The following is a 15392-nucleotide window of genomic DNA, read 5'->3' on the forward strand; positions in this document are numbered from 1 at the left end:
AACCCACATCTTTCTGACTTGATGTCTCACACTCTATCGTATCACGCAGTGCTCTGCATCGATGGGGAGAGTTTGTGTACCAGGAGTTCCTTCTACACCCTGATGAAATTACAGATCTAGGCCTTTGCCAAAAATAAAAAAAATTCATGCTACATGGCTACGTACTCCACTAACACATACAGTCAGTCTGCCTGATGGGCTAGGCAGCCCTTAAAAGTAGTCATCATTCATTGCTTTATTTGTTGATTAATTGGTTCACTAACTGATTCATTCACTCTTCACCCATCTCACAAACATTGTTAAGACACTAATTGAGATACAAAGATTTCCCAGGGGCAGCAGAAGGAAATGGCACCAGGTTCTAGGTTGTTAACAGGATAGGGCTGGTGAAGGGAGAAGCTGGTGGGCAGGGAAACATGGGTCAGGTGTTGCCTTCTGAACTTTCTATCCCACAACAAAACGCCAGCTTTCCTTGCCCTAGTTACAGCTGTGTTACAAGTCACTGCATACCCTTTATTTCACTAGAGCTCCACAGACTCGTGGGCTTGGTGTGCTAAGTGATGGAACTGGGGGTTAGTGTGGTTAGAAGATCCTCCCAAGGCTACATAACTTCGAAGAGGATAGATGCAGGAACTTGAATCCAGATCTTCTAAGTCCCAACAACTTGAGGTGGCCTGGGACAGCCATTTTTTTGGAGTTGTATACGGCAACAGAGCTCCAGCAGTGAATTTATTCTAAGTCACATAGTCAGGCACTTGTGATCCCTGGGCCATGGAGTGCCCGTCCCAGCACCCACCACTGTCGTTCCCTCTCCATCACCTCTGGTGGGAGGCTCTGTGGCTAATGGTGACTCACAGGTCAGTTTTCCCCCTGCCATCTGGCCCATGTTTACATCCCCGCCCCCTGCCATCTGGCCCTGTGTGCTCTGGGAATGCCAGCTGCTTTTACCATTAACCTCAGCAGAGCATCACTGGGCAGGATGGGGTGGGGGGAGGTGGTGGTGAACAAACTAAAAAAGTACTTTGGTGTCCTGTCACTCCCTCCTCCACCAACAAAGGTCATCCCTTCCTTCCCCAAATCCCCTCTCACCAGACTGTCTTCATGAGTTTCTATGGACCAGTTAATGGTTATTAATGGCAGCCTACCTTCTGTAGATGAGACTCTACTAACTTAGCAAAGCTAAGCCTCAGACATAGTCCAATGGTAGCGCTATATTTATTATCATAGGATCATAGATTTGAAGCTGGAAAGAATCTTGGAGGTACCCCTTCCTCCATTTTACAGATGAAGAAACTGAGAACTTAGAGAGGTTAAGTGACTTGCCCAGGATCTCACAGAAAGTAAGTACCTGAGGCAGGATTTGAACACAGATCTTCTTGACTTTGAATCCAGTGCTCTATTCATTGTATCACACTACCTCTGGGAGCAGCCAGGTAGTGGCATGGATAGAGCACCAGGCTTGGAGTCCTGTGATAAATGTGGCCTCAGACACTTCCTTGCTGTATGACTCTAGGCAAGTCACTTAACCCTGTTGACCTCAGTTTCCTCATCTCTAAAACGAGCTGCAGAAGGAAATGGCAAAACTATTCCAGAATCTTTGCCAAGAAAACCCCAAATGGGGTCAGGAAGAGTCGGACATGAAAGTAAAACAGCTGAACAACAATGTTGCCTCTAGAATAAAACCCCAAATCCTTAGCTCCTAGTGCCTTCTCAGACTTCTTTCACATTATATAAAAAGGTGAAAAAGGTATAGAAAATGCATTGAAACCTTTAAAGAGTCATGCCCCTTTAGCTATCACCATCACTACTATTTGACTTCCCTTTACACATTCCCCAATCCATTCACATTGGCCTCTTGATTCTCCTCCCTCCCCTTGTCTGGACTCTCCTTTCCTTTCTCTGCCTCTGGTTTTCTTCAAAACACCAGACACTACCACATCCTACAAGAAGCCTTTCCTGACCCTCCCTTCTTCCCAACTGCCACCCCCACCCCAGCTAGTGCTTTTGCCTTGAAACCACTTCATATACACATAAGGAGGGATGTGGTCCCCCAGCTCACTTGATGTAATCACAGATGACAGGGTGTTAACTCCAGTAACCCTTTTACTAAGTGTGAACATATTTCTCTGAATGAATAGAAGAGGCAAGCCTATTGGCTGTTGGACTATGGCCATGCCCCTCCCTGGAGGATCTTTAAAAGATGATTTTAAAGTTATTTCAAAATCATTCCAGGCCAGGACCTGGAAGTAGAGGAAAAACCTGGCCCCTGAGAGGGAATGTATTCACTTCTCAGTGCACATAGTGAATCCTCCAAATAGAATGGAAGCTCACTGAGGTCAGGGACCACTATGTTTATGCCTTTGTCTTTATTTTCCCAGTGCTGGCACATCTCCTTGCATGTCATAGATGCTTAATAAATATTTGTCAAATGGAATTTGTGCCTTCCCACGCGCGCGCGCACACACACACATATGCACACACAGTGTCCAACACAGAGTACTTGATGGATGGATGGATAAATGGATACCCTTTGGGGACATGGCCTAGTACTAGGCATAATGAGGGGTTATTGAGCAAGAAGGCCACATTCCAGGCTCCTTAGCTCCTCCATGCTACTTCTCATGTTGATGAGATAATGTATGTAAAGCACTTTATAAAGCACTGTATAAATATGACCTTTCATAATTGTTGGTGTAGCCCCCACCTGAAATGCCCTCCTCTCTACTGATCTAAATTCTTCCAAGGCCTAGCTCGTGTCTCACCTTCTCCATGCAGCTATTCCAGACCTCTTCCCCACCCCGGCCCACACAATGTCTTCCTTCTCTGAATTTCTGCTTTACTCACTGTCATTCCCACACAGTTGAATTCCTAATTAATGTCTAATTGTTTCATGTCTCCCCAGCTAGACCAGAAACTTACTGCTTCAAGTAGAGATTGAGTCCGATATTTTTTCTGGGTCTGCCGCCATGGCAGCTTAGCTGGGCATGTGATAAATGCTCCATATGTACAGACGGTTCTTGCTTTAGATAAGTGGACCATTCTGCAGACCTTTATGTAATTTGAATTTGCCCACGGAAGTAGGAGAGGGAAGCAGGAAGGGGGCGGTGCCTCAGGGAGGGAGGGGGCCCCCCATGATTGAAGGACAGGTGGGAGCCCAAGACAGAGAAGGGAGGAGGAGGAGGAACACTTGGGACGGGGGCCAACCATGTTGGAGCCTGGCCAGAACGGAGAAGAAGAACACATTATGGGCAGATACATTGAGGTCAGAAATGGACACAGACAGGAGAGACTGGGCAACACACAGGGTGGGGACAGAAGTGCGGCACCCAACATGGGGGTAGGTGAGTGGGGTGAAGGTCTCTTGCCAGAGGTCTCAAGCCAAGTCCCCAATCCAGCAGTCATGACTATTGCAATGTTAACATTTCAGAGGGTATTTTTTAGGTTTTGGTTATTTTTTTTGATGGGGGTGGGGTGGGAGGAGTGCCAAGCCTAGGAGAGAGTGAGAGAGTACAATACTGTACAGTAAAGTTAGCATGGGTGTTTTTTTGAAATGTGGATTTCTTTCAGAGTTCTCTAATCCTTATGCCCACTGTTCAGAGAGGAAAGGGGAGGAGGAGGAAAAGGGGAATGGAAAATGAGGTACTAGATCTAGTCCTCACCAAAGTCAGAAATCAGACCAATTCTTTCGTGATTTCCTGAGCTTTTGAATGTTTCGCTCTGTTGGAGAACAGATAATGGAAGACTAGAACTGGAAGATTGGGCTGCTATCGATTCCATGCTCCTTCCCCTGGATTTGCTGGCATCTGGGGCCCCACAGTGATTGTTAAGGGGAGAAGCACTGTTAGCCACCGGTCCAAAGGCCCTGGAGTGAAAAGCCTGCCTTTCTTTAGGGGAGGCTCGGGGAAGATGGGAGCTTATTAGAGCCAGAGCCTCGGGGAGATGCTGATGCCTGAGCTTGTCACAGAAGTCCCACGATGACTCATTCTCTGTCTACCTTGAGGTTAGAGCTGGCCACAGAGGCTCCTTCCTGTCTGCACCTCTGTTCTCCCAGGACCTTGGTGGCTTGCCACGCTTAGCTGCATCTGCCTGGCACAGAAGCCACGTCCCTCGTCTATGGACAGAGACAGGTAGATGCAGTATCCCTGGCCCCTGTGGCCAAAGCTGCCTCTGCCAGTGGGGTTTGTTCCAATCAAAGACATTGTCAGGGAGACCAGCTTCCCCTTTGCACAACGATGTGAAATGAAGAAGTTAGTTCTCTTCTATAGCTCGCTCTTAGGCCCTTGGGATGCCACGATCGCTGGGGAGAGACAACACTTGATGGCCTTGACCTGGGAACCAGCTGGACTTGTGGAATTGTAGATTTAGAGCTGGAAAGGACCATAGGAGCTCTCAGATCCAAACCCCATGCCCCCTGTGACTTGCCCAGGGTCACACAGAGGAGGGAAATGAGACAAAGAAAGGGAAAGCTGATCTGCTTGAGGTCACTCAAGGAGTGAATGGTAGAGCCAGGATTATGGACCTAGGTCCTCTCACTCCAAAGACTCTCCCTGCTTCTTTTGGTTAGTGGATTCCTCCACTATTCAACACGCCTCCAGACAGGCCTGCTCCTGAGCCATCCCAATCATTTTTGTAGGTTGGTCGGCCAACCAGTCAGCAAACATTCATTCATAATAGCTAGCTTTCATATACTGCTTTGAGTCTTGGAAAGCACTAACCCCATTTGATCCTCATAACAACTATGTGAGGGAGGTGCTATTATTATCCCCAAATTACAGATGAGGAAACTGAGGCAAACAGGGTTATGTGACTTGCCCAGGGTCACACAGCTAGTAAGTGTGTGAGACTAAATTTGAACTCGGGTCCTCCTGACTCCAGGGTCAGGGCTTTAGCCACTGGGCCACCTAGCTGCCCTCCTTTTCATAGAGAGGGAAACTGAGGCCCATGATGGGTTAAGTAACTTGGCCAAGGTCACACAGCTAATGGAGTTCCTACTCAAGCCTTCCCCATCTCCAATCAAGCAGATGCCCTTGTGGGACTACCAGAGTCAGGGTGAAGACATTTCTGGGTATGTCCACCGGGATGCCACTCCTTTAGCTGCATTTTTCAAAAGAGAGGCATGGTTTGAGCAAGGTAGTCCCATTTGACTAAGAGCTGAAACACCTTCAGCAAACAGCCGTTGAGAGGAGTGAGAAAGGAATCAATGTACAGTGACGGCTTCGGTTGTAACATCCATTTTCCAAACCATACAGTACAAAGAAAGGGCAAGAGATAGCAGGAGCACACCAGGCACATCTGTTCTTCTTTGTGGTCAACCTGAGCACTGTCCAGCCATGGCTTGCTCCTGCCCAGCTCCAGCCTTATGAGATTGCTTTCAGCCTAGGATGGCTGAGCTTTCTGTCTTCTCTCTCATTCTGAGGCTGTGATGGTTTCCATCTACTAGATGAATTCCCAATGTGTACATGGGTTAAGGGAGGTCTTTGGCAGTGAAAATGCTTTCCAGATACTGCTATCATGAGCAGGTATAGGAATATTCTTTCCCAGGAAACAACCTGACCAGTTCTAGGTCCGGCTTTGTCATTAGACTTGGAGACACTTGTTGAAATTGTAGCCATGTAAAAAGATGTGTTGTTGGTCAGTGGTTGATGCTATTTGGGGTTTTCTTGACAGAGATACTGGAGTGGTTTGCCATTTCCTACTCCCAATCATTTTACAGGTGAGGAAACTGAGGCAGACAGGGTTAAGTGACTTGCCCAGGGTCACACAGCTAGTAAGTATCTGAGGTCAAATTTGAACTCAAGTCTTCCTGACTCCAGGCATGAGGTGCTGTGAATTTCAGAGCAGTGCCAATCTGCATGGACAGTTTCCTAATGAGTTTTCCCCATTAGGTTTTCTCTATGCCAATGAAATCACAGAACCAATCCAAAGACAAGCACACTCACAACTTCAGGTTTGTTCACACCTTCCCATATACAGACTTCTTCTGTATAAAAGGGTGTCCCAAAAGTCTTAATGCAGTCTTAATAACTTTTAAGCCATAATAGATTAAATGGCACGAAGCTTTTTGGAATACCTCATAACTTACAAAGGGGTGTCATGGAACAGGGATTGGACTGAGACCTAGAAAAGCTGGGTTCTAGTCCTAGCTTTGCCATTTATAAGGCATGTACCTTTATACAAATTGCTCTGCCCTTCTGGATATCAGCATTCTCATCTATAAAATGGGGGCAATCTCTCCCCTGCCTCCAAACCTAATGGGCTGCTGTTGTAAGAGTCAAATCAAAAGAATGGATTATGGAAGCACTCTGGACCGCGCAAATGCAGCTGGCCATCATTCCATGCCATAAACCTTGTGTTTCAGCATTCTGTTCTTCAGGCACTTCTATGAGATGGGACATCTGTCAAGTGTTACAGTACAGAGAATATTTACATTCATACAAAGACCCTGGTCCCCTGCAAGATCCTTGAAGTGCCTTGTGAATCATTAAAGAAAGATTAAAGGATGTTCAGTCTAGTTCCAGGGCTTCTTGTGTTCCGACTCTTTGAAAATTGCCGATCCATTTATAGTTTACGTGGTAGATGGGTGGCTCTCTATGAACCGAGTATTGGATTACCCAATTCCCCAGCCGTGTGGATATCTTAGAATCTAATTATATAGATACAGAAAGAACCATTATAGCACATTCAAACTGGACAAGACCCTTAGAGATGTGTAGTGAAAAAAGATACTGAAATTAGAGTCGGAAGACTTGGGTTTAAATTCTAATCTGGACCAGAGGTGTCAAACTCCCAGGTATACCCCAAACCAGATAAAAATGTAAATGAGAAATATTTAACAAAATAAAGAAAAAATACAAAACAACGTAGATAATGTTCATTCGTGTTTTTCTAAGTCAATACGCGGCTGCAGGGATCCACTTCTGTTTGAGTTTGATAACACTGGTCTTGTTGTTCAGTAATTTCAGTTGTGTCTGACTCTTGGCAACCCCATTTGGGTTTTTTTTTTTTGCCAGAGACACTGGAGTGGTTTGCCATTTTCTTCTCTAGCTCATTTTACAGATGAGGAAACTGAGGCAAACAGGGTTAAGTAACTTGCCCAGGGTCACACAGCTAGTAAATGTCTGAGGCCAGATTGGAATGCAGGAGGATGAGTCTTCCTGACTCCAGGCCTGGCGCTCTGTGCACTATGGCACCACCTAGCTGCCCATGTGAGCACTTCATTAATACTTTTTTCATTAGTTCATCCTAAGACTTAGGTGACTTTAAGAAAATCACTTCCTCTTTCGGAGTCTATTTCCTCATGCATAAAATGAGAGAATTGGATAGGATGGCCTCCAAGGTCCCTTCCAGCTCTGGGAGTCGGGAAGACCCGAGTTCAAATGCTACCTCAGACACTAGCTGTGTGGCTCTGAGCCAGTCACTTAAATCGTGTTTGCCTCAGTTTCCTCATTTGTAAAGTGAGCTGGAGAAGGAAATGGCAAACCACCCCATTGTCTTTGCCTAGAAAACCTCAAATGGGGTCATGAAGAGTTGGACATGACTGAAATGACTGAACAACAATAAATACATTTGAAATAGAGAACAGTTTTAGGGGCAGCTAGATGGCTCAGTGGATAGACTGATGGGCCTAGACTCAGGAAAATCTGAGTTTAAATGTGGACTGGTGTTAAGGGAGAAATGAACCCAGGGATGTAGAAATCCCAAACCAAATTTCCTAAGGCAAGGCCTCCTGGAATAAATTCGAGGACCCAAGCATTCTTTAAGTCAAGGAGGCAAAGATTTATTATGCTTTTTCAGCAGGCAAAAGTTGTTAGCGAACCTGCAACCATACAGGGCTACAGCAAAAGTTTAAGTATAAGATTTAGGGATGAGACCTGTCAATTAGGTGTTTTGGGGTGGGATTAGGGAGTGGTTTAGGCATGATTAAGGGGTGGTCAGTTCTTAAAGGAACATGTACTTTTGTATGTACTTCGAAGGCATCTTACCCAGAATTCACTAGGAAATAGCCCACAGGGGGGCTACGGGGGTGGGGGTGGGGGGTGGGGGTGGGGGGGTGGTAGTGGTGTGGTGTGGTGTAGTTTTGCCTGTGAAACGTCATTAAGTTGCCAAAAGTTCATGGCTGACTGGGAATATCCGGGTGGATTCTATCACGTGTCTTGTTAGACAAGATTAATGTAAGGGAGTATATATTTGACTATGTCTAGGATGTTTGTTAGACTCAGTGTATTGACAGTTATCAGCATCCAGAATCAGTCTATAATTGGGCATAGCTGCTTACTGAGGAAGAATGCTGCCCTTTAGCTAGAGAGAGAGACTGCTAGGGCCAATGCTTTGAAGCTAGGGAGAGATGTGATTTTAGAACTGGAGTTCAGGCACAGGCAGAAGCTAAGGGGAAATGTGATATTAGAATTAGGGTCCAAGCACAAGCACCCCATCATTCGGATACTTAGTAGCTGTGTGACTTTGGCCAAGTCACTTAACCTCTGTTTGCCTAGGAGGCAGCTAGGTGGCCCAGCGGATAGAGTGTTGGACCTGAAATTAGGAAAACCTGAGTTCAAATTTGACTTAGTCACTAGCTGTGTGACCCTGGGCAAATCACTTAACCTCTGTTTGCCTCAGATTCCTCATCTGTAAAATGAGCTGGAGAAGAAAATGGCAAACCATCCCAGTGTCTTTGCCAAGAAAATCCCATGCACAGCATGGTCCGCAAGATCCTGAAAAGTCAGACACGACTGAACAGCAACAGCTTCTTAACCTGGGGTCCACAGAGCCCTAGGGCTCTACAAGCCATGGGCAGGGATTAGTGCTATCCACAGACAGATCCTGGGGATGGGGGAGGTCCGTGAACTTGGATAGAAAAAAGTGCATCTGTATATTCACTAACCTCTGACTGAATAGAATAATTTGCTGTGATTATTTTAAAACCTTATTCTGTGAGGGTGGGGCAAGAAGTCAAACCACCTTGGCTAGCCCCTCCCCTCAGATTCTGATGAAGACAGCCCAGGACCCTGAGTTCAAGAAGCCCAGGATGACCACCAGCCCTGATTTCAGCCTGGCCCCTGAAGTGGGGGAGGGGAGAGAGAAGTAGGGGGAGGAGAGGGAAAGTGGGGGAGGCATCCCTTGGTTTGACCAAACTGCCAAAGGGTCTGTAACACAAAGGTGCTGAGGCCTTCCAAGTCTCTTCTACTGTCAAGTCCCACAATCTGATTAGCTCAACCTCTTCCTCCACAGAAATTCATGGATACAGATGGAGGAGAAGGGAATCAATGGAGAGGCAAACCCGGCTTCACTATAAATCTTGTGGAAATTCAAACAGTCATTAATGTTTGTAGACATTTTAAGTGATGCCTTCATAATCGTTTCCATCTATCTGTGGTCGGACATAGACAAGGTCGTTTGGCTAATGTAGGTTTCCGCCTTCATTGCTGCTTAACTCGTTTTTAATCAGTGGTGATTACTGAGCTGGAATGGTGGGTGCCGGCTTGCCTGCCTTCCCTAGGAGCATGCTTGTCGATATGTCACATCAATTAGCCAGGGACCCGAGGGCCAAGGAGTAGCAGCTAGAGCTGGCTGGTCAGCTTGGGGGATTAGTGCTAATCCCTGCACATGGCTTGTAGCAAATTGGGGGCCTGGGATGAAGTATCCTCTTGGGTCACACACTGGGGTCAGCGTGGGGTGTACAGAGTGTTGTGGCTGCTTTGGAGGGCACTGGGTCTCAGGCCTAGAGCCTGGGGAGGCCCTCTGGCCTCCTTCTGGCAGGGAAGGAAAGAACCTTTTGTAGTCAGGGCTAAGAGCAGCCAGGAGTTGTTACTCCAAATATTCTCCTTTGAGCTTCCTAGACCTAGCCTGTCCTGCTAGAAGGAACTCCATGTGCCGCCCTCCTCCCTCCCGCTCCCCGATATTCCCCATCAAAGCTGTGGATGTGAAACGGCAACAGTTAGCCAGACTGTCAGGGTATGTTGCTAGGCAGAAATGGGCTTCACAGAAGAATCAGATAGAGCCCAGGGGTGGGGAACCTGTAGCCTCGAGGCCCCATGTGGCCCTCTAGGTCCTCAAGTGCAGCCCTTTGACTGAATCCAAACTTCGTAGAGGCCGTAGGTTCCTGGTCCCTGAAATAGGCCAAAGCTAAAAGCACTAGGGAACAAGATTGGACCTTTGATTTCATTGGTACAAAGAACTCCCAGGTGAGGGATCTCCCTCAACCAATGCAGGTCAGCACCTACTCTGCAATTTATAGCCTTGGAGAATTGCCTAGTCCAGAGCATTGAAAAGCTGAGTGACTTGCCCAGGGTTACACCGTTGGTATATATCAGACAGGACTTGAAATCAGGTCTTCTTGGCTCTGAGGGCAGCTTTCCCTCTATTCATCCCATGCTGAAAGTAACAGGCTCACTTATTTGGAATGTTTAAAAGAAGGCTGTTTGGCTTAACTGAAGACGCACAAGGCAGCAGGAGCGGTGAGGTGAGGATAATAGAAGAATGAGATTTGGGGTGGAGGTGGTACAGTGGATAGAGTGCCAACCCTGGAGTCAGGAGGACCTGAGTTCAAATTCGGCCTCAGATACTTATTAGCTAAGTGACCTTGGGCAAATCACTTAGCCCTAATTGCCTCCCCTCCCCCCCCAAAAAAATGGAAGGAAAAAACGAGACTAAGCCAGTCCTTTTAATTGCTTCCTCTCCACCTCCCCCACAAGCATTGGGGCCGGGACTGACACTTCCAATCTAGGAGGGTCCATCGATTCCCTGGCACTGAGACTGGGACTGATACCTTCAAAGCAGGCTGGAAAGGGGTGATGTCACTAAGGATGTGACCAGGGATCCTCAGGTATAAAGGTCTTTAAGCCTTGGCTGCAATGGGTCAATCAACATTTATGAAGAGCCTACCATGTGTCAGTCACGATGCTAAGTGCTGGTGATAAAAAAGACATTCCCTGCCCTCAAGGTCCTTACACTCTAACAGGAGAGACAACATGCAAACAAATATATACAAAGCAAGCTCTATACAGGATGAACAGGAGGTAAGTCATGGAGGGAAGGCAATAGAATAAAGAGGACTGGGAAGGTGGGACTGTAGCTTAAAGGAAGCCAGTGAGGTCAGTGGTGGGAGCAGAAGAGGTCCAGAAGGAGTGTTTGTGTAACAACATCCTGGAGGCCAGTGTCACTGGAGCATGTGTTGGAGAACAAGGTTACGGAGGGCTTTGAATGCCAAACAGTATTTGTATTTGCTCCTGGAGGTGATGGGGAGCCCCTGGAACCTGTTGAATAAGGGGTGGGGGGATGACATGATCCTACCTGTGCTTTAGGAAAATCACTTTACTGGCTGAAGGATGGATTGGGGTGGGGAGAGATGTGAGGCAGGCAGACAAAGCAGCAGGCTACTGCATTAGTCCAGGGGGAGGTGATGAGGGTCTACACTGGAGTGGTGGTAGTGTCTGAGGAGAGAAGGGGGTATATTTGAGAGAGGTTGCAAAGGCAAGTACAGACTAAAGGAGGGAAGCCATAAGAGTCTTAGATTTCTGGGGGCATCTTCACTCTATGATTTTCAGAACAAGCTGGAGTTGCTCCAGGTTCAGGGTTGGCTTGGAAAAGAACATTCTGAACATCGGTGGTTCCATAGAGAAGAGACAAGAGCAGCAAGGATGTTAGGCAGGAGGAGGATGTACGGCATTTAAATTTTTTTTTAAAAATTTTTAAATTGTCATTGTTCTTGGATAGAGTGTGTTTACTCACTCCCAAATGGCTCCACTCGCCAGGCTTTTAACTTTCCAAATTAAACTCTCCCTCCCTGGCTACCACTTCCATTTGTTATCTTTACCATTAGAATGTAATGTGATGTATAAGTTCATTGAGGCAACAGTCTATCTTCATTTTTGCATTTGTACCCCCAATACTGAGCTCAGTACTTCACATATGGTAAGCCCTGATAAATGCCCTTCCCTCCCTTGCTCTCTCCCTTCTTTCCTTCCCTCCCTCTTTCCTTCCCTCCTTCTTTCCCTCCCTCTTTCTTTCCATCCTTCCTTCCCTCCCTTTCCTTTTTTCCCTCCCTCCCTGTTTCCTTCCCTCCTTCTTTCCCTCCCTCTTTCCTTCCATCTTTCCTTCCCTCCCTTCCTCTCTCCCTTCTTTCCTTCCCTCCCTCTTCCCTTTCCTCCTTCTTTCCCTCCCTCTTTCCTTCTATCCTTCTTTTCCTCCCTCTTTCCTTCCATCCTTCTTTCCCTCCCTTTCCTTCTTTCCCTCCCTCTTTCCTTCAATCTTTCCTTCCTTCCCTCCCTCTTTCCTTCCCTCCCTTCCTCTCTCCCTTCTTTCCTTCCCTCCTTCTTCTCTTTCCTCCTTCTTTCCCTCCCTCTTTCCTTCCATCCTTCTTTCCCTCCCTCTTTCCTTCAATCTTTCCTTCCTTCCCTCCCTTACTCTGACTTTTTTCCTTCCACCTTCTCCACCCTTCTCCTTTTCTCTCTTTTCTTTGTCTTTCATTCCCATTTGAATTTTTTTTAAAAAATTTAAATTTAAATTTTGTAAATTTTAAATTACATTTTCCCACATATTGAACTCAAAGCCTGTGGATGGTAGGTAATTCAGAGGGTACACTTTCAAAACTTTTCTCTAGTTTCAGTGACTGAACTCATTTTGGGGGGTATTAATTTGTTGTAGTTTTATTTTTATGTTTCTCTTTTCTGATGGTTATTTAGTTTATGATAATTTTAAAATTTTCACCATAACTTTATTCTCTGTCCTGACTCACCCGTTTTTCTTATTTCTGTTGCCAGCCCACTTTGACAAGCCCATGACCTTCTTGCTTGGTGCCTTGGCCAGGAGAGGCGGTGTGGTGTGATGGAAAGACCTCAGGAGTATGAGGTCCTGGGTTTGAATCCAGGCTCTACTCCCTAGTACTTGTTAGGGGCTTTGGGCAAGTTCCTTCCCCTCTCTGGCCCTCAGTGTTGTTCCTGGAAAATGAGGGCCTTGAAATAGAGCAGCCCCTCCAGTCTCCAGCCCTAAATTCTATGATCCTAAGGGGCCTCCCTAAGATGGAGGGCTCCCTTTCCTTTGTTGTAAATCACTCAGACCACATCTTTAGTTTGATGTCGGGTGAGAAAAGAGAGTGAGTACAGTTTGACTTAAGAAGAAATATTTGGGTATTTCTGCAATGGGAAATGTTGGGCTATAGGACATAGAGCAGCCTCCCCTTCCCTGATCCAGGCTAGGGTGGAGGTTCTCTTGGAAAGAAGAGGATGGGTACTGTGATGCCCTACTCCAAGCCCTGGTTTCCCATGGGTGGAAATGGTGGGCACTTAGAGCAGAGGAAGCACCTCAGATGAGTAGGAAGGGAAGTTAAGGTGAAAATCTTCAGATCAGGACAGGGGGTTGGATCTGTCTTCCCCCACAGCCAGTGGGGCCGGCTATGGAAAATGGATGTGGTGGAATGTGCTTCCTCTGTTTCTTTCCTCCTACTTCCCTCCCTACCCCCGTTGATGCACCCGTGAGTGTCTCCTCTTTCCACTGGGGTTCCAAATGTTTTTCTTCTTTGCTGTTTCCTCATCAGCTGCCATGCCAAACCCTAAAGGACTTAACTCTTTCATACTTGGAAATCCCACTCTGAGGTTGCCTCGTTTGCCCAACAAATCTAGGCCTGGCTGCAGCCATTCTTCACTTCATGCCTTAGGATCACACTCTCCTATCCCCCTCCCCTTTCTGGTTCGGGAACAAGAATCAAATAACCTTTGTCATTGTTCCTGGATAGAGTGTGTCCACCCACTCCTGAATGGCTCCACTCACCAGGCTTTTAACTTTCAAATTAAACTCTCCCTCCCTGGCCACCACTTCTAGTTGTTATCTTTCCCATTAGAATTTAATGTGTTGCATCAGTTCATTGAGGCAACAGTCTTATCTTCATTTTTGCATTTGTACTCCCAATACTGAGCATAGTAGTTAGTATGTGGTAAGCCCTGATAAACGCCCTTTCCTCTCTTCCTTCTTTCCTTCCACCCTTCCTTCCCTCCCTTTTCTTCTTTCACTCCCTTTCCTTCCTTCCCTCCCTTCCTCTCTCACTTCTTTCCTTCCATCTTCTCCACTCTTCCTCTTCTCTCCTTTCTTTCTGTTTCATTCCCATCAATGATCTCATTCTAACCTCAACCCAGGTAAGGTAAAGTGGGTAGAGAATCTATTTTGTCTTACAAATGAGTAAAACGGAGGGCCAGAGAAGTTCAAGGGCCCACCTTAAAGAGTTGGGGGTAGAAAAGAGTAGAATCCAGATTTTCTGACTTTAAATCCCAAGCTTTGTGTCTCCAGTTTTCTCCGTACCTTCTGGAGATGCCGGAACTAGGCTGCTGCTTGGTGGTTAGATCCGAGTGACCTCCTGAGGTGGTGTTGGTGAACAAAATTAGCTACCTAGTATAGTTGCTTGGGGAAGCTCTGTGGCACAGTGGATAGACCACTGGACTTGGAGTCAGGAAGATTTGTTCAAAACTGGCCTCACTTACTAGCTGGGTGACCCTGGGAAAGTCACTTAACCCCTATTTGCCTTAGCTCCTCATCTGTAAAATGAGTTGGAGAAGGAAATGGCAAACCTCTCTAATATCTTTGCCAAGAAAACCCCATGGGCTCATGTAGAATTAGACACAACTGAATGACTGAAGGACGATAGTTGCTTAGTTATCTACTATTTTAGGGTAGATGTTTACCTGGATTCTAAGGGCACCATGGATTCCATTCTAGAGTAAAGGATAGCACCTTGGGCTGCTGGTCATGAGGTCTTTGCCATTTTAATTATGTGGTGGTGAATCTCCAAGTATGATACTATCCTAGGGTTCTATCCCCAGCCATCAGTCTCCAAGAAGCCTTCGAATTAACCCAGGCCCCTGTGCTCCCCATCAGTGATCTCTCTTTTACAATTTCCACCTGAATGTTGCCTTCTTTGTAGCAATAAACGTACGTTGAGGCAACTCTCCATAAATCGCAGGATCACAGGGTTGGAAAGGACCTCAGTGGCCAATCTAGGCCAACCCATTGCCCTCAAAAGGATCTCCTCTATATCTGACAAGTGTTTATCCATTGTTCACTTGAAGAGTGAAGGGGAGTCCATTCCATTTATGAAGAGCCCCAAAGTTTCTCATGACCTCAAGCTTAAATGCCTCTCTGCAACTTCTATTCCATGATTCTAGCTCTGCTTTATTTTTTTTTTAAGGCAATCTGGGTTTAAGCAACCTGCCCAGGGTCACACAGCTAGTAAGTGTCTGAGGTCAGACTTGAACTCTGGTCCTCCTGACTCCAGGGCCAGTGCTCTATCCACCGCACCATCTAGCTGTCCCTAGTTCTGCTATTTATAGCCAAATAGAACAAGTCTGGTTCTGTACCCACATGGTAGCCCTTCAAATTCTTGCTTGACAGGAGATGTTTAGCCCTAC

Source organism: Trichosurus vulpecula, chromosome 4, assembly GCF_011100635.1.
Source record: "Trichosurus vulpecula isolate mTriVul1 chromosome 4, mTriVul1.pri, whole genome shotgun sequence".
Lineage (NCBI taxonomy): Eukaryota > Metazoa > Chordata > Mammalia > Diprotodontia > Phalangeridae > Trichosurus > Trichosurus vulpecula.